At 47.1% G+C, this 25,151-nt stretch overlaps 1 long non-coding RNA gene across 2 annotated transcripts in view; it reads right to left on the bottom strand.

Annotated features, from left to right (window-relative positions):
* LOC132244685 (uncharacterized) overlaps positions 1–22,705 on the bottom strand; it is a 41,523-nt gene extending 18,818 nt beyond the window's left edge. Inside the window, exons 1-3 of one of the 2 annotated variants that reach the window (XR_009456414.1) lie at positions 22,625–22,705; positions 17,372–17,470; positions 137–1,103 (exon numbers count right to left, since the gene is read on the bottom strand). This is a non-coding gene — a long non-coding RNA (uncharacterized LOC132244685). Of the gene's footprint in view, positions 1–136; positions 1,104–17,371; positions 17,471–22,624 lie in introns of those variants that run through there. The other variant, XR_009456413.1, reaches the window with a different exon arrangement.
* Between the last annotated feature and the right edge of the window lie 2,446 nt (positions 22,706–25,151).

Below are 25,151 nucleotides of genomic sequence, written 5' to 3'. Positions count from 1 at the left end.
TAAAAAAGACTTTAAAAGAGACTAATTGGACTAAGAGTATTTTATTTTCAGCTTCAGTGACTTCCTAATCACACTCACTGAATTTTACAAATCAAAGGGATGATGCCTCTCTCCCTGAACTAACAATGCTGCAAATTCTACCTGGGACTTTCGTGCCCACATTCCCATCTCCACTTGTGCTTGCAGAAGCAAAGTTACAGTCAAAACGGAGCAGACACCAATTCACACTCTGATAGCAGTATTGGCTTTATTTGATTTCCTTTGATTAAAATAACTAAAAGATATCTATGAAGTGCTCTATAGGCCCTAACAATTGCTAGCAATACAATTAAATGTCACCAGTATTAAAATAATTAGTTCAGCTGGAGCTGTGCCAGCCAGACAGCTACAAAGACTACTTTCTGCCCCTTCATCATTATGGGAAGGCTGTTTAGCTTTCCTGTTAGACATGACCAAAGCAGATTTCTTTTGCAGCCTGCACAGAGGTCACCAGATTCAGACTCTTCTCAACCAAGGGTGGGGAAAGTAATCTATTTGTGTCTAAGCCAGGGTTGTCCAGCCTCCCAGCTACATCCAGCCCACAGGGCTGTGTCACCTAGCCTCTGTGGGTCTGGAAATACAGTGGTGGGGGAGTGGTGGCAGGCAAATTTCCAGACCTGTGGAATTTCCCAGGGCTGGATAACATAGCCTGGTGCATGGTCAGGCTGGTGTGTGGGGTCTCTCTGTGGCCACATCCGGGCATGCAGGATCACATCCAGAGACCAACCCCACAAGCCAACCCTGTGCAGGATGTGGCCTGCAGACCAACCCCATGCCATGGGGCTAGAAAGTTGGACACCACTGATCTAAGCAGTTACATACTGAAAAGCAGATAGCGGGTTAGATATAAAAAACACCATTATAATGAGAAGTTCTTCTGACTGCAGGACAGAGGTTTTAGTTCCTAGCAGACAGGCTTCTGCTGAAGTCAGTGGAGCTGTGATAATTTACTTCCACTGAGCATCCGGCCCGTCCTTCTCTTTTTTTGGTTTTCCAGGTAGTTCCTTTGAACACTGCACCATGTAACTACATCTTCTATTCAAACTTCCCATTTTTTCTGGAGCCTGGAAAGATTAATTTAAGAACAAACACATCATTCTCCACCGGTGGCTTTTACGTGTATTATTCTATCCACGAGAGAACTTCTGACCAATCTCATGCAGTATGCATTATTAAAGACAGGAATCAGTTACTATTAAAACCACTCTTTGCAAGTATTGAGGGTGGGGGAAAGGAAAGAAAGACATTTATATTTAAAGAGCTACGGAATTACACTAATGTTTGTAAGTCATCTGAATAGAAATACTCTTGTTTTAGCAGAGAGACCTTTGGCCTAATTGCATGTTATTATAGTTTAATTGGATGTATTTCTCCAGTCTGTTGCAATAGTTTTATGCCCTACCACAGCAGAAGCCAGACTCCCATTCTCTAGTGCACACATTGCAGGTCACAGGGAATTTGTACATTTTGATTGTGTCAAAATCTGTATTTCAAGGCTATGAAGGCAGTTAGTAAAGATGATATCTACTTTCCCTTCTAAATAATCTTGCAGAAACAAACTTGCTCCCATTTTATTAAAGTGTTTACATTCAGCATATTTCACAAGTTTATATAATGTGTAGGTTAAGGAGCGGGAGGTCATAGCTTATATTTTAGGTCTGGTAACTGAACTAGGGAATCTGTGTGAACATGAGCAAGTTCTTACCAACTCACTGAGGGTCTTTAAGATAAAGACCAAGACCCTGACTTCCCAGTCCATGGAAGAGGACAGGGGTGAGGTGCTTATGGAAGCACAGTCCTCTCATCAGAGAATCCCTATTTCAAGTTACCATACAGATGTCTGAATCTGCTGGATATATCCCCCTCTGTGGCCCATGTGACCTTAGGATGTTTCCACAAAGTATTTTCTGCCATCTTCAGCCCTGGGCACACTGCAGAAGCTACACTGGGAAATCATCAGGATAAAGGAGCTAGGATAATCAGCAATACTGTCAAGGCAATGATGGAGTAATATGCTGTGAAGATTTTAGCGGGTCCCTTGGGCCCAAGATAAAGGTATAGCCACTGAGTGTCTCCTTTTTACTTGCCCAAGTCAATCTGACTTTCTGTGTACCTCAGCACAAATCAAATCGGTGGCAACCTGGCACAGGACAGAGGGGAAAGACCAGTGTAGGGCTGTTAGCATCTATGGGCATGAAAACAGTTTGTGCTTAGGAAAGACCCAACTTTAGTTTTGAGAACTTGGAGTTAGTTTAGACCCATGTTCCTCAGTCCCCCAAACCCTAAAATTTGGGAAGTGGGGAAGTGATCTTAGTTTTGTTTCTTCCTCCAAAGGAAATCCCCTCGTGGTGCCTCAGCAAATACTCTGCTGGAGGGCTGAAAGAGAAGCGGTCCTTATCTAAAAGTTGGCACTGACTCACAGGTTGAACCACTGGTTTCCTACTCTGCACGGCAGAGAAAACAAAAGGGATGTATCATTTTTTATTATTTTAATGACAACCTGATATCTGTTTGAGGCAAGTTAGTGTTAGCCAGGGAGAGAGGATTAAGAGGGAGGCCAGATAAGAATATGGGTTTTATGCCCTTGGCTCAGAGTCTCTACCCTTCCTGGTTCAAATATTAACAGATCTTGAGGGAGTAGCTGATAGCGCTCTGATACGCATGATGCTTTTCTGCTTGAAGAAATCATGGCTCTCTGATATGCCTCAGGGACAACTCTATCTACCTCCTTGTTCCTCTTCACAACACACACTCAGGAGTTTTCTCTTTCCTAAGAAACTGTTCCTGCTAGTCCTGACTTGTAGTCATTTGATTGCAAAACTGACCTGCAAACTTTTCTCTGCCAAGTGAAGGACATCAATTCTGGTGCTAACTTGAAGGACGGTTTCACAATCCTGCCACCCAACTGACCAGATCAAAGGCCTTTTTATTTTATGATGTGGATAATTAAAAACAAGTTTGGGAGAGCTGGGCAGCGCGGGCTGCAGAGCAGGATGGAGGCAGCAGCTCTGGTGCTGGTGCTGAGGGTGCTGTCACTGGTGCAGCCCACCCCAGGGGGCTGCCTGCAGCATGGGGCAGCCGAGGTGAGGGCCATGCTGGGTAGGCCAGGCTGGGTCGGGGACACCTTTGTGGTGGGGGCCCCGAGCCGTGGTACCTGGCAACCTCATGGGCTCCAGGGCAGGCTGTGCTGTGGGGCAGCCACTAGGCAGCACTTCTGCGGCACCCTCAGAGCCAGGAGTGGGGCCACCTGCTGCTATGGGGCGCTGCCAGCTCCTCTTGAAGTGTAGGGCCCCCCAAAGCACGGGGCCTGGGGCAGTCACCCCAATTGGCCGCACCCTAGGGATGGCCCTGAATGTACCCTCTGCAAAACAACACCATCATGCCATTATACAAATCCACAGGGTGCCTGCATCTTGAATACCGCGTACAGTTCTGGTCTCTTCATCTCAAAAAGGATGCAGTACAATTAGAAAAGGTCAACAAAATGATCTGGGGTGTGGAGCAGTTGCCATACCAGGAGAGACTAAAAGGCTAGGACTCTTCAGGTTGGAAAGAAGGCAGCTAAGGGGGGTATGACAGCGGTCTATAAAATCATGAAGGATGTGATCAAAGTGATGAGGGAACTGTTGTTCACTAAGTCCCAGAATAAAAAACTAGGGGGCAGCTACTGAAATTAGTAGGCAACAGGTTTAAAACTAACAAGAGAAAGTACTTATGTACCGTGTAATTAACTTGTGAAATCCATTGCCATGGGAGGTGGTAGAGGCTGGTAGCACAGCCAGTTTCAAAAAGGGACTAGACAAATTTATGGATGATAAATCTATTAAGAGCTGTTGAACAGAACAGTTGGAGATGTTTCCTCTGGCATCTCTAACCTAATAATGATGGATGCCAGGGAGGCTAATGACTAGGGGATAGATCACTCTAGATATATCTGGTTCGTGCTTTCCCTCCCAAGCATCCATTTCTGCCACTGTCAGAGACGGGACACAGGGCTAGATGCTCTGACCCAGCACGGCACTGCTTATGTTCTTTTTTCTCAGAAAAGCCAGAAGTAAAGCTGAAGAGGTCTGGGTAGAGATTTCTGCTAGCAAATTCTCTCTCTGACAAGGGCCAGGGAGAGAGACTTTGTTTGATTTTTAACCAAGTATTTTACCCAGGGGAAGGAGGCCATGGAGACCACAATCAGTCCTTCCAGGGTGAATTCACTAAGGTTTGGCCTCATAGTTGCAGTGTGTAACACAGCAGGAAGCATAAGGACTTATGAGAATCCAGTTCCCTGATGGAAAGAGAGAGCTGTCTTGGAGGTAGCTGGAGTTTATTCTGCCCAAGGAACCAGACTTCATTCAGAAAAGAGGTGTTGGGGGCGAGGGGGAGCGGGCATTGGATGGAAAGAGGTCACCATATCCCTCTGATGCAAGTGGAAATGGTGGAGACAACATACAAGGCAGGAGGATGGATCATTCTCAAGTGAACCCTCCTGTTCTGCAAAATTCACTCCTGCCTCCTTTCCCACACTTGGCATCACTGCAGCGCCTCTGCTTTACAGCCTTCCCCACCACACCCCGTTCAACCCTAGCCAACAGCATTACAGATCTTCACTGTTTTTCTGCCCTCGGGGCCCAATAGGGTTCCCTCCGCTTTCCGTCTGGCACTGACTGTGCTAAGCCAGCGCCCTAATTAGGAGGTTAAGACCAAGGGCCACATTTAGCAACAGCTCCTTGCATTGAAGGGCGTGAATCTGAACCGTCTGTGTTAGGCAGGTGAGTAATAGCACCAATATTAGCACCGTATGCCTCCCCCCACTGACAGGTCACTGCTCAGGAAGTTATTCACATGAACAGTGACACTCGGGTACTTGCCGATATCACCAAGCCCCACCCTGTCTAGGTGAGCTGTGAAAGCCAGCTGCTATGATGACTGCTCGCCTGACCCCTGAAAGTTTCCTGTTTTTGCTGCTGAATGATGATGACACACCCCATGTTTTTCATAGAGAAAATTCCTCAGAGCAACCTTGCACGTCTTGGAGAAGAGTACGAGCTCTCCAGTGCACACTTGGCCTCACCCAGGGAATTCCTGCAGAGACAACTCCCCTCAGCAGGGCCAGTGGTTAAAACTATTTTTAAAATAAAGAGAGACGAATACCAAACCCAAAACAATAACATCGTAACACTGGAAAGATTTTTTTATAAGCATCAAAGTCAATTAGGAACACACTTGCCAGTGACATTCAGTGGGACTCATGCTCCTAAATCTGGGAGAGGTTTTTGAAACATTGTGTAATGTCCCATAAGGCTTCCATCCGGTCCCTAGAACTGTGCCCGCACAAGGACTGGGCAGACAACTCCAGCATCTGCTTAATTTCTGCTGAAGGGAGGAAGAGATCAACCCATTCTCAGGTATGGGTATGCATCTGGGCTGAAAGGAGTTTGTCTTCACTGTAACTGGGATGGAGCCAGTGCATCCGAAAGGAGATTTCAGTCCTTTGGCACCTGCAGCACAAGAAGCTTCTTATACCCTCGTGGTGCTGCAGTCAAACACACTTCTTTCCTGCCTCATTTTTCTCATTTGCTACTGTACCCTTTACCTGCACCCATCCATTTATTGAACTTTGGTTGCCTGGTAGGAGTAATGGGAAACCTTCCCTCAAGATACTTGCCCTCCAGTGTCCAATTCAATGTATAACACCATTAGGAATGTGTGACAGCAGAGAGTTTCTAATCTCCTGCTGAATTGGCTTTAAGTCATTCTCCTGTCTTTGTTTCCCCCATCTGTATAATGGGCACGAATAATTTAAAAAATGGTTATAGCTGCCTTAGAAAGTCTGAGCTAGGTATAATACCTTCCCATCTTACATAAAGCATCTCAAAGCACTTACAAAGTGAGCATGTGAGCACTGAGTATTTCCACTCATCCCCTGAGTCCACAGCAGTGAGCTCCAACTTGTATTTCTCACCCTTAGCTGACCATGCTGGGTTCAGCATTGCTCATGCTGCTGTATCAGGAACATTTTTATGGACACCTCTGTCCTTGGCAGGACTAAATGGGCAGCCCTGCTCACCTCTGGACAAAACATGATGACAGTCAGGGTTTCCAAGCATAGAAGTTACTCTTATGCTGCACTGTGAACTCCTGAATTTGGCAAAGATATCTAAGGCTAAGGTCATCCCTTCACTGCACATAAACTTAGAAATGTTGCTCCAGTCCAAGGAAAGAATGGCGATCTTTTGACTACTGGACATGAAGAATGCATGGCCATTCTTTTAAGTGCTTGAGACAGCTGAGCTATCAATTCTTATTAAGGCTTTGCCATCTACTTACCATGTACGTAGTATATATGGCATCTTTTCCTCCAGAAGAGAGCAGAAATGACAACTCTGGCTCTTCCTCAGAGCTGAAACATGTTGATGAACCTCTGGGGGCACTGACCAACCACAAAGGCATCAAGTAGCAAAGGGTCCAGGCCAAAGATTGAATGCATCTTCCCTGTGATGCACATAGCAAGGCCTTTGCACATCATAGACTTTCACATAGCATTAATGCTGAGCCCATTTTTTATTTCGGATACTTGTCCCAACTATATGTGTGGAGTGAATGCTATGAATCATCAGGCAACTGCCACAGAAATCATCTGTGCCAAACCATCGTTTAGTTAAGCAGGCAGCATGTAGATCAGTGTCATTATGATGTTACTGAGGTTGCCAAGAGCCACAGGTTCATATTATGCCAGTGCCAATCCTGTGGCAGATACAGCACGCTTCGTTCACTTCTATTGTGTAAGTTCTTCTCAGAAGAAGGACCTTAATGCTGGCAGTGGCCTGCATCTGACATCTGGATCCCTGGGAGAGTCTGTTGTACAATCATGCCTCTATGTGGGACACAGCAGAACACCTGTCACTTTGCAAGACTTGACTCTAGATTTGAATCTTCAGGCTTGGGTTTTTGCAGGTTTGAGGGTCTAGGGAACGTTGCCTGGGGAAAGTTATGGAGTTCAGAGTCAGCAATAGGGAGCTGGCCCATCTTCACTGGTCGTGGAAGCTCCAAGCCCATTGTGTGAGCACAGCCGTACAGTGCCCTCCATAAAGGGTAAGAAGATGCTTGGTTTATAAGCCACAGATGGGTTATTAGTTGGTCCTTTCCTCTGTGCCACATTAAGCTTCATGTCCATGGTACTGGATATGAAAACTGTGCTGGGAACTGTAGGATTTTTCAGTATGGTGCAAAATCAAAGTTTCATTATACAACCACAGGGCCAAAGCCATTTCTTCACAGGATCTGTGGAATTTATTGCTCAGTAAATCTTCCCCCGTTGCATTTGTTCTAATGGCTAAACAGTTAATACTGGCTAACTTCCAGAACAGGTCCCCATTCCTGGAAGTCAAGTTATGTAACAGGAAAACAATTCTCTAAATGATGCTTCATAGCAAGAGTCTCCTGGGTTTCAATGGTAAAAATCTGGCATTAAATTTTAATGTGCGAATGTTTCCTGACAGAGGATTATAAATAGATCAATGCTGCTAAAAGTGAACTGTAATAAAAGAATTACATGATTGAAATAACAGGTAACTTTGCCTCCCCTTCTCATTCTTCCTTTGGGTGAAATCCTGCCATTCTTACTCTGCCAAAATTCTGAGTAACTTAACACCTATGTCCGGTACAGATAACAGACAGACAATATAAAAATGTCTCTTAGGTAATTTTGTCAATCCTCCATCCTCTTCCAAAGCATTTGGATATTATGCCCATTACTATAGTACAGAACCCAAAAAGGCATTACAAATGGCTAGATTTGAAAATATTGTGGCACGGGGTTTGGAGAGACTCGGAGAAATACCTTGTCCGCATCACTTTCCCCACTCAAAGGCATTCAGGTATCCTATTTAAACTTCTTTTTGCTAACGAAATTTCACAGCCTGTTATGCGGGCCTCCATTTTTTGGCTGTGACCCATTTCAGTCTTTGTTCTTGCTCTGAGGCAGAACCAACTGAGACGCGTTATGCATTTATCCGCGTCGTTCTCACAGTTGCTTGAATTTAGCCCCGTGTGACACTGAACTCTTTCATCGCCATTGTTCTGTGGTATGCATGAATTCATCTTCCCTACAGCCAATTAGCAAAAGGGCATTTCTTGCTCCCTTCAGGCCAAATTTCAATTGTATCCACTGCTTTTCTCATACGAGTAGGGCTGTTCTGCTTACCATTTTGGGCAAACAAGCTGAAATAGTTAGGTTTTTTATTTTTTTTTTGGTGAACTAGTCATACAGAGGTACCTAGACACCTAAGATGAGATCAGATACCTATTATACCATGAAAGTCCACACCTTGAAGAGCACACAACCTAATTAGATAATATGTTTAAAGGGAAAACCTGTTCCCCCTATTTTACAGGGGGGATAAAAAGAAAAGAATCAAAAGACAAAAAAAAATGCCCAATGATAAATGGGGAGTTTGTTGCACAGGAAAGAAATGACACCCTGTTTCCAACCTAAGGCACAGTCCAGGTCATTAGCCAAAAGGCTTTACCTGAAGTATCAAAGGTGACAGAATTTAGTTTCCAAGGCATAACCTGTGTACATCTAGGGTGAAGAGCTCTGGATCCAGGGCTGCTGAGCCATGTAACTCAGCCCTGCCTTAAAAATACAAACTCAGAGCTGCCAAAGCTCCTATTTAGCTTTTCTGTTGCAATCCCTTTTTGCAAAGCATTTGCGGTAAGGACTCCCCTCAATGGCACGATGCAGTTTGGACGCTGTTCCAACAATGCTGGCTTGTCACTGACATTCATAATGGCTTGTTTACTACATCGGCCAGAGCACCAAGGAAAGGAACAGCTTGTTTCTTGTGAGGTCACGTTGCTTGAAATAAAGCGTCGGGCTGCGCGCTGGGGCACCCCTGCCCTGCAAGCAGGAGGAAGTTACACAACACAAGAGACACCGTGCCAACTGCTAGATCCCATGTCTCCCACCTGTTTGTATTTGCTCATGTCACTACTTCAGCGCAATCAATCTCCTCGCCCTCCTTGTAATGGTTCTGTGAATTGTTATTAGTCATTACAATGACATTTCATTTATTTTCTGACACAGCTTCTGTTAGGCCAGCTAAGTGTGAAAACTGCTAATCTGCATCATTTGATGACATTTAATCATTTGCAGTGAGGACGTCCCTTGATTATTTGTAGAAGTCACTAAAGCCCTGCTGCCTACACAATGGCACTAGTCAGCAAGCTCATGTAGCCATGAACACAAAACTACAAATTCAAGGCCATAAAAAAGACCAGCTGCAACCCAAAAGCACACCATCTGCCCCAAGCAGTTCAGTCGCTCGAAGGCCCCTGGGCTCTCTTTCCTGAAGCAAGCTTATTTCAGGGTGTGCATGTGTCTGTGCATGTGGAAATAATGGATTTTAGCCGAGCACTGAATTGTCATGCAGCAGACATGGGTTACAGCTCAACAGCTTCTCCCCAAATTAACTGATAGTAAGAATTCAACAGAGCCATCTGCCGTAAATAATAGCGACTGAGGTGAGCAAAGCCCCTTTGTGCCTGAGGAGATGAACAAATGACAATTGACTTTTGTAATGTTTTGAGGCTCAGGTAAGGCAAGGTTTCCCATGCAAAGCAAGGTTTCCCATGCAAAGTTTCCAAAGCAGAAACTTCCAAATTTGTTGTCCTGCAGAACAGCAGATATGACCAGGGAGGTCTGCCCGGGCATGGAGAGAAGGGTGAGTTTATACACTCATGGCTGAGGAATCGGCCTTCCTGGGGTGCTGCGATCCTATTCACTCCACTGTGAAGGCATCAGGCTTTTCAATGCTGGGCACAGGAAGCACAACCTGCAAGTTCAGAAGTGCTGTGACCTTTGTTATCAGAGGAGTTGGGAGACTAAAAGGCCCAAGCAATGATCCTATATATTAACTCAACGTTTTGGTGCCATAGGCCAGGTGCGTGGTATGGGTCCCATCTGGGGACCCAGTAAGGCCACACTCACCAGGATTGGGCCCCAAGCCACTTCCCCTGGTCTCACACTGCTAGCTGTAATAGGGCCTCTGCCACCTCCCTCAGCCCCAGCTGCCATGCTAGGGCTCATGCCATATCCTTCAGCCCCCATGCTACTAAATTGGGGCCCGGTGCTGCCTCCCTTGGCCCCACACTGCCTCCCTTGGGTCTGGAAATTTGGCAGCAGGAGAGCAGCAATTGCTGCCACTGCTGCTCCACAGCCAAATTTCCAGAACCATGGGGCTACTGCAGGCTGGATGGCACGGCTCCTTAGGCTAGATGTAGCCTGCGAGCCGGGGGTTAAGCACCCCCTTATTCACCTACAAGAATTAAGGCACGTCATACCACCCTGCCTCACCCCAGTCTAGATGCCAGCAAGATATAAAAGAGACAAAGCAAACAAATGAGACCTGCGTTATAGACATAAAATAACCCCTGCACTTTCTTGAGCCGTATTCAAAGGGTCTGTCCTGATCCCCTTCAGATCAGCAGGCCTTTTGCCATTCATCTCTGCAAGGCTATAAAAGTAATGAAAGAAATAAGCAGTAATAAGCACACTTAATGGGTGTTCACCTGCCTTTGAAGAACAAGTTTAAAGCAAAGGAGACAATGGCCCTATTTTAAAGTAGGGAACCAAGAAAGCATTGTGCCTATAGAAGCTTGCATCTGAGATGGATTTGTTTCATGAGGGTAGGGAGGAATTAATCAAGTGGAGACCTTACGTGCAAAACCCTACATACTTTTAGGCTTCCCATAGACCATTTAATTGGGTTTCATTCTTCCTAGCCTGAAGGAGCACCATTGACTTGAGGGATATGAAAGCTGTTTTGAGTGCAGGAATATTTTTCTTTCCATTACTTGTACATGGTTAATGTAGCTCTGACCCCATGGTTAGATGTAACCTTGTTTAGAGAAGAGCAACAATAAATAGAAGTTGCTGGGTTTCCAGAAAATCACATGTCCCAAGAATTTCATTTAAATGTAGTGTATTCAGAAGTGCTTTTTTGCTAGTTCAGGCCTGCAGAAAAAATACTATCTTTGCCAGTAAACAAGGGAACTTTTGGAAGGATTACTTAGCTTGTGAACTTAGGGCAGGAGCTGTCTCTTCAGTTGTTAAGTGGACTAAGATCAAGTGTATTAACTAAGAAACATCCCACAAAGCCAAGTCCTTTACCTCGGCCTCCATTTTCCTTGCATCTCTAAGCTTCTAGGTATTTGCTCGGCAAAATCTTCATTACTAGCATGAAAAAAAGCCAGGATGTATTTCAAAGAAACTTAAATTCTAACTGTAGCACAATGAGGAAAGGGCCTTTTGCATACTGTAGATGTGTCTGCACATGGTATTAATTTGACACAAACTCCGGCGCAGTTTGTTCCAGAGTTTATTGCTCCTGAGTGCAGCATTTACATGTGTGCCTGGGACTACAGCATATTGAGCTGGGAAGATGCAGCCCCAGCTGTCAGGGGGCCCAGGGGGTCAGCCTGCCAGCCCAGAGCTGCTCCCCCCTGGCTCAAAATGCTGCAGAGGGGCTGGCTAGGACTGGCTACCAGCTAGCCCCACACTGTAGCACCCTTGTACCCCAGCCAGCCCTGGTCACCATCTACACATGCATTGCAGTGGAGTAAATAACTCTGCCATAGCACAGGATTTGTGTTGAGTAGTACTATCCTACAATGGAGTTAATTTACTCTGGCCTAACAGTGCCACATTTGTAGACGATAATGCTTTGCTGCAGAGCTAATTGGTCAACTCCATCATTAAGCATCTCGTGCAGATTCACCTGGTGAGAGGACAATCCAGCAAAGGGTGTTTTCTTAATGATTTATATTACTGTAGACCACAGAGGCCCAACCCAACATCAAAGCCAACTACAATGGCCACTGTACAGCAAGAGAGAGCCTGTGCTGTAAGTAATGTGTAGATGAGACAAAAAGTGAGGGTACAACCTAAATGACTTGCCCGGGCTCACACAACAGGGCAGTGGCAACACCAAAAGTAAGACCTGGATTCCTTGGGTCCAGGTTCAGCACTTGAGACACGTACTGCTGTCAAAGGGCGGGGAAGACGCACACCCAGATGGGGAACTCTATAGACTAATGGAACAACTGATCGACTAGCATGCAAGTGTAAAGGGGAAAGGCAGACCTACATTTCCGTAGCAACAGGAAGTTTGCTAAACAGCTGGTTCCCGAAAAAACACCATCTGAAAACAAAGAACTAAGGAAAGAAACAGACTCTGGTTGGTTTTTTCCCCAGAAATGGGGAAGATTTAAGGAAGTACATCTCTGAATAGCAAAGAGAAGGTAAAAATAAGTGATAAAGCACAAGATCAGTGCCTGTCCAGCAGGCAGACAAAGTTAATTATGTGGGAATTTGTGGTACAATTAAGAAATGACAAGAAACATGACCCTGTTGTCATGAGCAGGGAACTCTGATACAGTGCAGTGCAAGTTATGCTCTGTTAAGGATTCATAAGCTGCACAGCAGCTTCCAGAGCACAAAATAGTGAGGCAGGATCAGAAGAAGTTGAAGGGAAAATAAAAACCTAGTCTTGTGGCAAGAAATATGTGACACTATACATTGAAATATGCTGTGCTGTTTGACCTACTTGGCTTAGCTTTGCGATGATTTCAGGGGGAGCTGGTGTGGGGCAGCAAGCTTGTGCTATACGTAGCGCAATCGCAATAAATCATGTTAGTGACTAGAAACATTTAAATGGAAACAGAAAAGGAAGCAAGATTTGTCATGTGAAAGATTTGTGGGCTGAGCAGAGCGAATCTGGAATGACCTGGCTGTGATTCACAAAGAGGCATTTTCCTAGGGAGACACTTCAGACTCCAGTGACGGACCACGGGGATTGTGTCAAACTTGTACTTCATGACGTACCTGCTGCCGCACACAAATGCACCCATGACAGGATATGCATTAGCATTGAATGGAGCGCTGTTTCATTCGCGCTGCTGCTTCAAGACCTGGTTTGTGTCGGGAGACGCTGCACAGTATTCTGAAGTGGGGTTTAGAAAAGCTAGGAGGCTTTGAAAGTAGGGCTGAAATTTTGCTTAATAAGAATAGCATGAGAGGAAACAATTTTCTCGCATTGTTCTCTCAAAGAACAATACAACTCAAGCATTAATCACCACCGTTAATTATGGATTGCCTTCCATGCTAATTGGTGGCATTCACTTTGCAGAGAAAGTGATATGAAGCATATCATTGCTATACAAGTCTATACACACTATATGCTGTGTTTTCCATGTGCTCTGGAAAAAAAATCCTTGGGATCCTTGTTGAATGAAAACTGCTAGAAAACTGTAGCAGGAGGAGTGCCAGTGATGGCGTATTCAGTGCCAAGCATTTTATCCACTGCATCATTTATACTAGATCTGCTCCATGAAGGGTTACCCAGCTAGAACATCCATTGACAGGCAGTGAGGAGCTGTTTTGGCAGTACAATAGGTGGAGAAAATTAAAACAAGTAGTCCGGCATGGCCAGTGTCTCACTATGCAAGTGCTTTGAAGTATTAACTTGCCATTGTCCCTGCTAAGGAGGATTAGTAGCATGTGCATGTTACAGGTAGGAAAACTGGGAGAAAAATAGAAGATCTAATCCTACTATGTGCTGGGCATCTGCAACTCCCATGGGCTTCAGGAAGAAGTGGTACAGAAAAGAAATAGAAATAGGCCAGGGGTGGGCAAAATGCGGCCCAGGGGCCGGATGCAGCCTGCCACGCCATTCTATCCAGCCCACGGGGGCCCCTAAAAAATTTAGAAAATTAATATTTATCTGCCCTGGGCTGCCTGTTGTGCGGCCCTCGATAGCATGCCAAAACTTAGTAAGCGGCCCTGTGCCCAAAATAATTGCCCACCTCTAAAATAGGCTGTGTGTGTGATTTTGCTTGGGCCATGCAGCAAGCCCATTATAGACCTGGGAAGTGAGCGTAGGTTGCCCGTGTCCTAAGCCCATACAAATCTGATGTACTGCAGAAGTTTCTGTATGTCTCTTATATAAACATGCTTTAAATAATGCCTGGCTTCCCACACCCATGTTTAAACTTTCAGCCAAAGAGCTAATTGTTAGGAATGTGAATCCAGGCTTTGGCATTTTGGAGATGGACTATCTTTATAGAGACAGGTTACATACAAAATAAGGGATGAACTCTCCCAGTGCTAGCTCAGATTACAGCCAGGATATAAATAAAAAAAAGGCCTGATGTTCCCTGTATTCTTGACACTAAAGCCATCCAAGTGTCCATATTAGACCATATGACTTGGAAATACCAAACGTGTTACAGCATCAAATTTATTGAGCCATATCAAATTGGTCTTTGCATTTAGAACATCTGAACTGCCGAACTACAACAGACCAACAACCGATCTAGCCCAGTTACCTGGTCCGACAGCGGCCAGCACTAGATGCTTCAGAGGATAATACAATCTTAGTGCAGAATCATGCACAAAGTTGCCCCTATATGAAGTTGACCACTGGCTATATACGCAGTGTATTTTTAAAATGAAAAAAGCAATTTAGTTGAGTGACTTCCTGTCTTAAGCTGAGAAAGATTAAGTCTGTTAATTTAAAGAAAAGGCTATTAGACATCACTGCAATCTTAGGCTAAGTACAGGCATTCAAAAAGCCTGAGCCTGAACTGATCCAAGAGGCTCGCACTCCCTGCAACACCATCACAGGGGCTGCTGCCCCATTAGGGTCCCTCCCCCCGCGCTGGTCCAGTGGCAGGAGTGGGGGCATGGCCGGACACTGGCTGGAAGGGCTGTGTGAGGCTTCGGACTGTGCTTCGGATCCAGAGACGCTTTGGATGCTTCAGGGTCTGAAGCAGCCTGTCCGGGTCAAAGCACTGCCTCGTTCGGCTTCCTGAAGCGCTTCAGAGCCGCCTTGGAGATCCGGCCATAGGGTATAATAGAGAAACAATAAAATATCTATAACTTTGTTGTTTTTTGTCCAATTTGGATGCAATTTTCAGGAGTAGTAGACTCTGAAACAGAGCACGAAGCCTGCCAAGTTTCAAGAAGATTGGTGCAGGGGTTTGGGGGGAATCGCAGCCCAAATTCTTGAAAGCAAAGCTGCTGTCACGTCTATGTGTTACAACACAGGGGGGTGAAAACTGCAGGGGTGGTAGCCTATGCTGAGGCCACAGAGCCTGCCAAGTTTCAAGAAGATCGGTGCAGAGTTTTGGGGGGAACTGGCCCTCAAGCTGTGGACAAGCAAAACTGGTGCCATGGGTGACCCTGTGTGTGTTAAGGTGCAGTGGGGTGACAGCTGCAGGGATGGTGGCCCCTGCTGTGACACCTGCCAGCTGCGGAGGAGATCGGTGCAGGGGGGCTTTGGGGCCCTGCACTCCTAGCTGTTGGCAGGCAAAACTCATGTCATGGGTGCTTGTGGGACTGACTGTCTCTGTCTTGGGGCAGGGAGGGGTGACACTGCTGCAGGCCTGGCTGCTAAGCTGCTGTGTTCCCAGTTACCGATCAATCAGGATTCACTCAGGGATCAGCTCAATACACAGGACCTAGCTAATGTAGCCAGTTAATTGCCATCAATTAGCACCTACAAAACCAGGCTAAGGAGAGGAAAGAATCAATACAGACAATCAACTGCCCCAAGACAGACAGTCAGTCCCACTAGCACCCATGGCATGAGTTTTGCTTGTCCGCAGCTTGAGGTGCAGTTCCCCCCAACCCCCTGCACCGATCTTCTTGAAACCTGGCAGGCTTTGTGGCCTCAGTAAGAACTACCACCCCTGCAGTTTTGACCCCCCTGTGTTGTAACATATAGACGTGACGGGAGTTTTGCATTCAAGAATTTGGGGTACAGTTCCCCCCAACCCTGAACCGATCTTATTGAAAACAGATGTCATGCTCTCAGCAGAGGCTACCATCCTGGCAAGTTTCATCCATATCGGACAAAAAACAACAAAGTTATAAATATTTCATTGATTCCCCCATTATACCCTATGGCCAGATCTCTGAGGAGGCTCCAAAGCTTCGGAGCCACTTCAGCTGGATCAAGATGGAAACCCAGTCTGGAGCTCCAGATCGGATCGTGGCCATCTAAAGCGGCTGGATCCAAAGCCAGATCGGATCGCTGCCGACTCTCACAGGCCGCTGGCTGGCATGGGCCTCTGAGGTGAAGGGGGCAAGGAGGGGGTTTATTCCCCACTCCATCCCCTCTCCCTCCAGGGAAGCCCAGCTGGGGTCTGCCTGGCTGGGTGCAAGCAGAGGAGGCAGCGGCTGGGGCTAGCGGACCCTGGCTGTGGTCCCTCAGGAGGAGAGGGGAGGGAGTGGGGACTAAAGCCCCTCTCTGACCCCTTCACCATAGGGAGCCATGCCAGCTGGCCTCTGGCCATGCCCCACCCCTGCCACTGCAGCAGAGAGGATGGTGGAGGGGACCCTGACATGAGCTGCTGCATCCCAGCCAGGCAGACAGGGGACAGAGGGGGGAATTAAGCCCCCCACCTCCATTCATTTCATGCTGCTGCAGGGCTGGCCACTCCACCCACTGCTCCAGCGGTGAGTGGGGCAAAATGCCCGACAGGGGCTGCTGCGGTCCATGCTGGTGAGACAGGAGAGGGAAGGGAGAATAAACCTCTTCCCTGCCCCCTTCACGTTACGGGGGGCAATGTCTGGACACTTCCAGCTAGGGAGCAGAGAGGTGGGGCCAGCCCTGCTCTGCTGAAGCAGACAGCACAGCTCAGCCCAAGGCTGCAAAGCATGCTGGGATGCTGGGGGACTCTGATTTAACTTAAACAAGGAAGGGGTCTGGGACAGCAGTTCCATAAACCACTTTGATCTCAATCAGTTGGGTGTGATACTACATTCAACCAGGTTTATTTCAAACTGGTTTTGGCCATTTTGAAGCTGGTTTATGTGCACTGAACTTCTCCTCTGTTACAGGTTTAAACCAGTTTCTGATCACTTAAACTGGTTTATGTTTAACTTCTGTCCCTAGCCCTGATGTACTAAAGGTAGTAACTTTCATTTCCCAGCTTAGTTTAAAAACAAAAATCTAAAAATATTTGTTTTTAAGGATATCAAATTTCTGCGTGATCTTAGTGTACTCTGACTGGTGATCAGGCTTGACTTCAAGGGCTTAGTTTCATGAAGAATAATGGGTACTTAAAATGTTCAATTTTTACCCAGAAGAGTGGGGAAAATTATAGTCCCAGTGTCCTGCATTTGTTGCTACAACCACTTCTGAGCAAAGAGACCTCATAGGTGAAGCTCATTGTGGAATATTTCATTCATGGCAGGCATTACAGGTCTTTTAGGCTATGATTTAATAACGTATGTTTAGCCCCTTTTTTTCTAGCACATGCCTACGTGACTTACCAAAAGTTGCTTCCTGTCAGTTGCCCATTGTTCGGAAAAGTGCTCACAGGCTGTTCATGCAATAGTTGTTCCTGGAACATGCAGTTTGATAACACCCAACTGGGGAAGGGGAAAAAACAAACTCCTCGTTACCTTTTGAATGGTTAAGCAATCTAATCCAGTGCTGGTGCTTAAGAAGGGGATGGCCCTAAAAGTATTGTATTATGTCTGGCCTGACCATTGATCTGCTTAAATCTACAAAGGCAATCGTTTCCATTCTCTTACATGTAGAAAACAGTTGCCTTCCTGAGGTATTGTGAGCATTTACCGTACTTCATGATTGTCAGATTCAAGGTGCTGTACAAGTGCACATTCTTAAACTATTAGGTTCTCCAGCCTACTCATGAGAAAGCTCACAAAAACACAAGTTCAAGTAGTTTACAGAGTTCATCAGATATTGTTCACATCAGTACTTTTGGGCTAACGTAGCTTCCCGCTGCGCCTCCTGAGATATAACCAAGTTGGTCACCATTTTAACTGTCAGAGCATATATACTGAAAATTGAGCTTATATGACATCCAGTGTGTAACCTTGATTACTAGAATGGGAAGGGGATGCAAGGGTACCTGGATCCAGGGGTTCCTCCCCCGTTTCCTTCCACTTGGTCTCCTTGTGCCTTCTACCTGTGTCCCTTTGGTAACACCAGAGGCAGACTCACAGACAGAGGAGCCTGCAACAAGATGGTCAGTGGGTCCAGGTGCAGGCAGAGCCTGATGACCCTGGGGCCAGAAGTAAAGGGGTCCGGTGACCCAGAGCACCCTGCATAAACTCAAGCCTCAGGCCAGGAAGGGGCAGTCTGGCTGTGGAAGCTCCCAGGGACAAAACCTTCCCTGAGAGATGAGGCCCAGAGCCCAGGCTGTAGCAAGAGGACTCAGGAGGGAGCTCCAAGTAGACGGTAGCTGAGGATCTGCACAAGAAGTAACCTAAGAACCCCGGGCATTTTCTATTTTGTCTTGTTTCTACTTGGAGCCTGCCACCACGGGGTTGTGGCAAACCCCCACACTACAGGACATTTCTTTGAGCTGGGACCAGCATTGATATTTTGTGTTTGTCGGTTTTCCCCAGATTACCGGATTGTGGCTGAAGGGGAGGCAGAGGCCACTGAAAGGGGGTGACTGGGGACACCTCAGTCTTGAAATTTAGCTGAGTGGACAGAGCATAAGGACTAGAGTATGGTCTGTGGCCAAATGAGGTCCAGCCTATCCAGACTGTAAGGCAGGAGGGTGACAGGGTCCCTAGCTGCTAGGGCTGTGCGAAATTTCACCAGCAGTTTCATTTTGATGCTGTTTCAACTCATTTTGAGCTCGAAACAGTGAAATCGAAATGAAACTGAGAGCTTCGAAACAGCTTTGAAATGAAATGAGGCAAGTTGAAACGTTTCGAAATTTTCTAAATGTTTCGAGTTTCGAAGCTCAAGCTGGGCTTGCCTGCAGGGAAACAGAAACTAAAGTAAGGAGAGGGAGGGGGAAGAGGGGGGAAGGAGGGCTCTCATTATTGACTGAGTAGCTGACCAGTGACTGTCATCCTTCCCTGAGGTCCCTTCCAATCCCAGTGCTCTGGGGGAGGGATGGAAAATCTGCATAAAAGGCAGCAGTGTTTGAACTGCGCTGCTTTCTGCCTTGGTGTCAGTTGAATGAGGGCGCACCTTAACACACACAGTGTCACTCACCCATGTCATGAGTTTTGCCTGTCAGCAGCTACAGGTACAAGGCCCCAGAACCCAGAAGCCCTGCACTGATCTCCTTGACAGCTGGCAGGCTTTGTGGCCTCAGCAGGGGCTAGCAGGCCTGCAGCTTTCATCCTGCTACACCTTAACACATACACATGACATGAGTTTTGCTTTCAAAACTTCAAGGTAACTGCACTTCAATCTCCTTGAAAATTGGCAGGCTTCATGCCCTCAAAAGGGGCTACCATTCCTGCAAGTTTTATCCAAATCAGGCCAGAAATGACAAAGTTACAGGCTGTTCTGAGCTTCCCCATTATAGCCTATGGGCAAAATGTCAAAACAGCGTTGAAACAGCAAAACTGTTTTGATGAAACGGAATGGAATAGCAGTTTCAAATTGAAATGAAATTCAAAATGAAAAGCTCTTCTGTCAAAATATTAAAACACAAGTCAAAACAGAACGGTGCTGATTCGCACAGCCCTACTAGCTGCCTATGCAGTGGATAGCTAGGGGCCTAGTCACAGACTGTGACCAAGCTGGGCCAGGAGCTTGCAGCCTTGAACAGTGGGCCTCAAGATAGATGGCTCAGCTACAATAAAAGTTGGGCAAGGCCAGGGGAAGCCTGGACCAGACCAAGACCCACTTCTTCAGAGCATGCCTTGCTCTTATGCAGCCTCCCCTACTAATTTTTACAATAAGACATGACAAATGAGAACACCGAATGAGAGAGAGAGACCAGAGGGTGCAGGCACTAGGGCTAGGGACAAACATTCAAAAAGCCTGAGCCCGAATTAATTAAATCTTTGCAGGTTAGTCCTAACCTGCCTAGGTTGAACCAGTTTGCAAGTGCACAGACATTCCCTGTGGACTGAGGAACACACACCTGCAGTGGCTCAGGCTAGAAGCTGGGGGCAGTAGAGCAGCCCTCCCTGCCCTTTCACCATGCTGAGCTGAGGTGGGGCATGACCAGGCCCCAACAGGATGCTCTGATTAGGGAGGGGTTTAGACCCCAACCCTGCCTGCACAGTCCCAGGCTTTTCCCTGCTCACTGCTGAAGGGGCAGGAGTGTTGCCAGCCCCCAGCCCCAGGCTAGCACGCTGAAGCAAAGAGGGGTGTGTGGACTGCATGCATCTGTTGATGATACTGAGCTTTTCAATCTCCCTCTCCCTGCGCCTTCATACTGTCTGCAAATCTGACTGGCAAGGGAGCCAGCAGGGAGCTGATAACACAGCATTTAGCAGCCCATCAAGAAAACAAAAGCCTCTCTCTCTTCAAGTTCTTCTTAAACAGTTTTTTCCAAGGAAAGTAGGGGGAGTGGAGCGACATTACCAGCTGGCCTGTTGACTAGCTCCAAAACGCCCTAAGCAGATACTGTCCTGTCTGCCTTTGTCCTGTCCCAGTGAAATTGGAGACACACACACAGACACCTCTCAGCATTAGCTAGCATACCACATGCCTAGGGTTTGTGGGGCTGGGGTCTATGCTGTGGGAGATGGGAGGAAGGGAGGGGGGGATCTTTGCTTGAGCAGTGAGTAGCAAAGGGAGTGGGGCAGGGGAAGCCAGGCAGACCCTTCTGTGCCTGCAGTCTCCGCCGGTGCCCTGGCTAGGGAGCAAAGGGGCATGGTCAGCCCTGTTCTCCGGAGCAGACAGCATAACCCAGCCCAGCCCAGGGCTGCAAAGGACTCTGGTTTAACTTAAGCCAGTGTCTCAGGGCAAAATATATCTGCCTGCTCCTTTAAGGGCAGAAGCAGCCTAGCTAGAGACCCTACCCAGGCAGAGCTCCACAGCTGCAAGTTGCCTGAGCAGCAGGCTAGGGAGGGAATTAGCTGGCACCTGCACACAATTAGCTGACTGAAAGGAGGCAGGGCTGGGGCTGGCAGGGTTTCATTCTTTGGCAGCCACCAGGGGGAAGGAGCTCCTGCATGAACAAGCTACTTGGAGATATTTGGTTGCCTGATCTGCTGCCTGCAAAATTAACAGGGCTTCAGGAGCTCATAAGGTATCCAGGGCTAGAAGGCACACAATACTAGGAAAGAAGTTTGCCTTCTTAAAGGGGCAGAGTGTGGCCTCCATCATTATTTTTATGTTATAGTCCAGGGGCTTATGTTTATGCTGTCATTTGAACCAGTGGTTTTGGGATGAGGCTATAAAAGGAGGTGGAGGCCTCATTAGTGCCCAGAGAGCAGTGCAGCTACAGGGGCCAGAGAGCCTGGCACCAGGATGGTGCAGCAGACAAGGGCAGTGACAAGAGGAGATTGCTTAAAGCTCGTGCCTCAAAGCCAGGCGCAACACAGTGGGTCTAGACTAGAAGGCCTAGCTACATAACAGGGCCAGAGGCTGAGTAGGCTGAAACCCCAGAGGGAACAATATACATATACCACCTGCAAGGTGTGGGGCGTGGTAAAGGGGAGGTTTTGGAGCCATGCATCTAGCCTATAAGGCTTAAAGTTTCTCGTGAGATGCCAACTTGGAGCGGGACCCAGCAAGAGGTCCAAGAACTTGAAGGTTCTAGTGGGGTTCAACAGGACCATGACCACACACACTCATGGACAGCCTCCCTACTTATTATCTTTACCAACAAGACGTGGCAGGTGAGATGAGAAGGGCAAAGCTGGTATAGTCACAGAGCCCTAGGGACATCACAGCCATCCCTGGGGACCCTGTGCCCTGCCAACCAGGAAGGGGTCTGGGACAGACATTACATAAGTCAGTTTAACCCAAATCAGTTAAATCTGATACTACATTCAACCAGATTTATCTTAAACCAGTTTCAGCCATTTTGAAACCAGTTTATGTACACTGAACGTATGTTCTGTTACAGGTTTAAACCAGTTTCTGATCACTTAAACTGGTTTATGTGTAACCTCTGTCCCTAGCCTAGGAGACCCTTAAAGGCAGGTAATCTACAGTGGCACCCATAACCAGCCTACAGATGTACAAGACCTTGAACGAGGAGTAAGAAGGTACAAGTGTCACTTAGCTTCCATTGTGAATGATATATTCTAAAGAATTAATACCAAACTAAAGCATGACTAGATCATGAGTCAAGTTGCAGGACTTTGCCCTTTGCTAACCATCTGGTGTGGATGTAGAGTTCACTGATATGGAAAGATCCACACAGATAAACAGTATTAATGAGGTGTATCCAAAACAGAACAAAACTAGTATGAGTACAACTAAAACAAAAACAACTGAATGCTATGACGCAGGCACTCGTGGGGGGTTTCTAGACTTTCTAAAACTGAAAGTTAGCAGCTGATATTTTCCCCCATCCCAGTATTGTACACAAAGTCTGGTTTTGTTATCACCAGGCAAGAATTTCCAAACTGAAATGACCCATGGGCACAAGTTCAATCGTACATAAAACCCCTCAAAGTCTACTGAAAAAAAATGATTCACTTTGGGAATCCCAACATAGTATACGTAATCAAGCCATCCTGCACCAGACTATATTGTTTTCATATCTCGGCTAATTTTCTGGCTCCTGGCACATACCTATGACCCAGAACAACCCCTGTAACATATGAATACTACTCTGCACTTACACAAACCTCACAGCAGGCCATCATCTCTTCTGGCAGTTCGGGAAATCCAGCATCACGGTTCCCAGATTTTGTATGTTCAACTTACCTGGTACCCATTCTCACTGGATCTTGAGGACTCAGTTACTGTGTGTTAATCTGACAGGCTGGGCTGTCCAACTTCTGGACAGAGGGGGTTGCACACCCCACAGTGCAGACCCCTGGGCCGCACACCCCCTGGGTGACTCCCTCCAGAGCCCTCCCTGCTGCATGGGCAGCCTAACTTCCCTCAGCTGCATGGGCAATGAAACAGCCCGTCTTCCCACCAGCCCCACAAGCAGTGGGAGCAGCCTGGCTCGCCCCCACCAAGTGTGGACAATGTGAGCAGCTGTCCTCCCCTCTACTGCATGAACAGTGCAGTCGCCTTTCTGGCCATGCACATGGTGCGAGTAAATCAGCCCCTCTCTAACTGCATGGGTAGTCTAGATCTCTTCCTACTGCACACCCAGCACTCTCCTGCTGGCCAGCCCTGCCCAGTCTCCAGGAGCAGGGGAGGGAAGCAGAAAGCATGGAGACCCCACTTGTCACAGCAGCAGGAGTGACAGAGGGAGTGGCAGCTGGGCAGGAGCCCGGGGGCTGCATTTTAACCCCTTGGGGCCTTCTGTTAGGGGACAACCCAGTGTTAGGCCATTGCTAATAGTGCTGTAGCATTCAGGTGCTATTACCCACCTGTTACAGATACAGACCTAAGTGGTATAGAAGATGTCATAAACCATCATAGCTCAACTGAAGTAAACACCCTTTAACAACATACATGGGGCAAAGATCTAGCAGCTGCTCTACCAGGTTTATTACATAATCAAATAGAATGAGATGAACAGTTAAGACCACAAAATTTGACTAAAGGTTTCCATGAAAGACTAAATTATAGAAAGTAAGTGATATTGCACACATTACTAAACTTCTATATATTAGCATTCTGTCACCAGGTTGAGCAAATTATGGTCCTGTCATGCTTGTCCAGTTTCCTGGACATTGTGTAAAGGGACTGCATTTAAACAATCACTTTCCAACATGGTAAAGTTTCAAGGAAAGAGATTCAAGTGTCTTCCAGCAGAACAGCTGCTCTGTTTTTGTGCAATGACCCACTTGTCAATCACTGGCAATGGAAGGGATAGCTCAGAGCACCAATTTAAACTTGGAAAAGACAGCAGTGCAGTTTTTAGATCCATTTTTTCTTGGATATAATTTACAGTTAGCAAGAGGATTTTATTTTAAGACAGCCTTTACTACTGAGCATGTGAAGGCTCCTGTACCAGCCTTTAGACACAACAGATTGTTTTGAAATGTGAATGAAGAAATGATTACATGAAAACAGGTAAAAGCAAAGCCAGTAATGTGAGCCAGTGAGGTGAAGCTCAGACAGATTTGAGCTTCCCCAAAGAGAAAGGGAAAAAAGCAGGATCTAAATCAGGGGCTGAGTGTCAAAAATGCTGAGCACCACAGGTTCAAGAAAGTGGCAGGAATTTAGCACCTTTTTTAAAACTATATATAGATATATCAGACTCTGGAGGGTTGCATGGGGGATGGATAGGTGTGGGGTGAGGGAGCATATGGGTGTGTGTGTGTAGATATGTGGGGTGTGGGTGGGTATGGGGTTTGTGGGGGTTATGCATTGGCAACATGTAAGGGGGGCATGCAGGTGCACGTGCATCCCCTGAGATTGGCGGTGCACCCCCTGAGAGAAGTGCTGCCGACACTGCCAGCGGCACCTGTGGGCAGACAATGCCTGCCACCCTGCCCCCTCGCTGCTGACACCACCAGCAGCATCTATGGGTGGTCGCTGATTACTGCTGGCCACTGCTGCCACTGCTACTGCCAGCGGTATCTGTGGCTGGTCACCAATCGCCGGTCAGTGCTCACCACCCTCATTCCCCACAGCCGCCGGGGGCATGTGTCATTCATGGGGCTGTGTGGGGGTGGGGGGAAGGTAGCTGGGGTGTGTGAGGGAGTGTGGGTGTGGAGGTCTGCATGTATGGCAGTGCGAGGAAGGGTATGGGTGCATGTGTATGATGGCTGTGTGTGTGGGACTCACCCTACAGGGACACACACACACGCATAAACACACACCCTGGGATACTGGTGCAGCCCCATGCTCCCGTGCTTCAGTGATGCAGCCAAGAGCCACATGGTGCTGGAGCAGTGCCAGGGCAGGAAGCCAGGGAAATGGCTGAGTGTGAGGCGAGCTGGGCTGCCGTGTCCTGCTGAGGCTCTCCTTGGGTCCTACTGCCCCTGTCTCCTGTGATCTTTGACAGGTAGCTAGGAGCAGATAAATATTTTCTAATTTTTTAGGGGCTTCATGGACCAGGTAGAGTGGTCTGGCAGGCCGGATCTGGACCACGGGCCATATTTTGCCCACCCCTGTTCTAGACTCTAATTTTCAATTTCCTGAGATACTTTTGCTAGAAAACAGTGTAGCTGAAATGAAAATTGTGCAAGTCAGATCCATTTAATTGACATGGCATATGTGACATCATAACCTTATATAATG

The sequence above is a fragment of the Alligator mississippiensis genome, chromosome 13 (genome assembly GCF_030867095.1).
Source record: "Alligator mississippiensis isolate rAllMis1 chromosome 13, rAllMis1, whole genome shotgun sequence".
Classification (NCBI taxonomy): domain Eukaryota; kingdom Metazoa; phylum Chordata; order Crocodylia; family Alligatoridae; genus Alligator; species Alligator mississippiensis.
The sequence above is the reverse complement of the archived record's forward strand: the minus strand, read 5'-3'. Positions and strand labels throughout refer to the sequence as shown.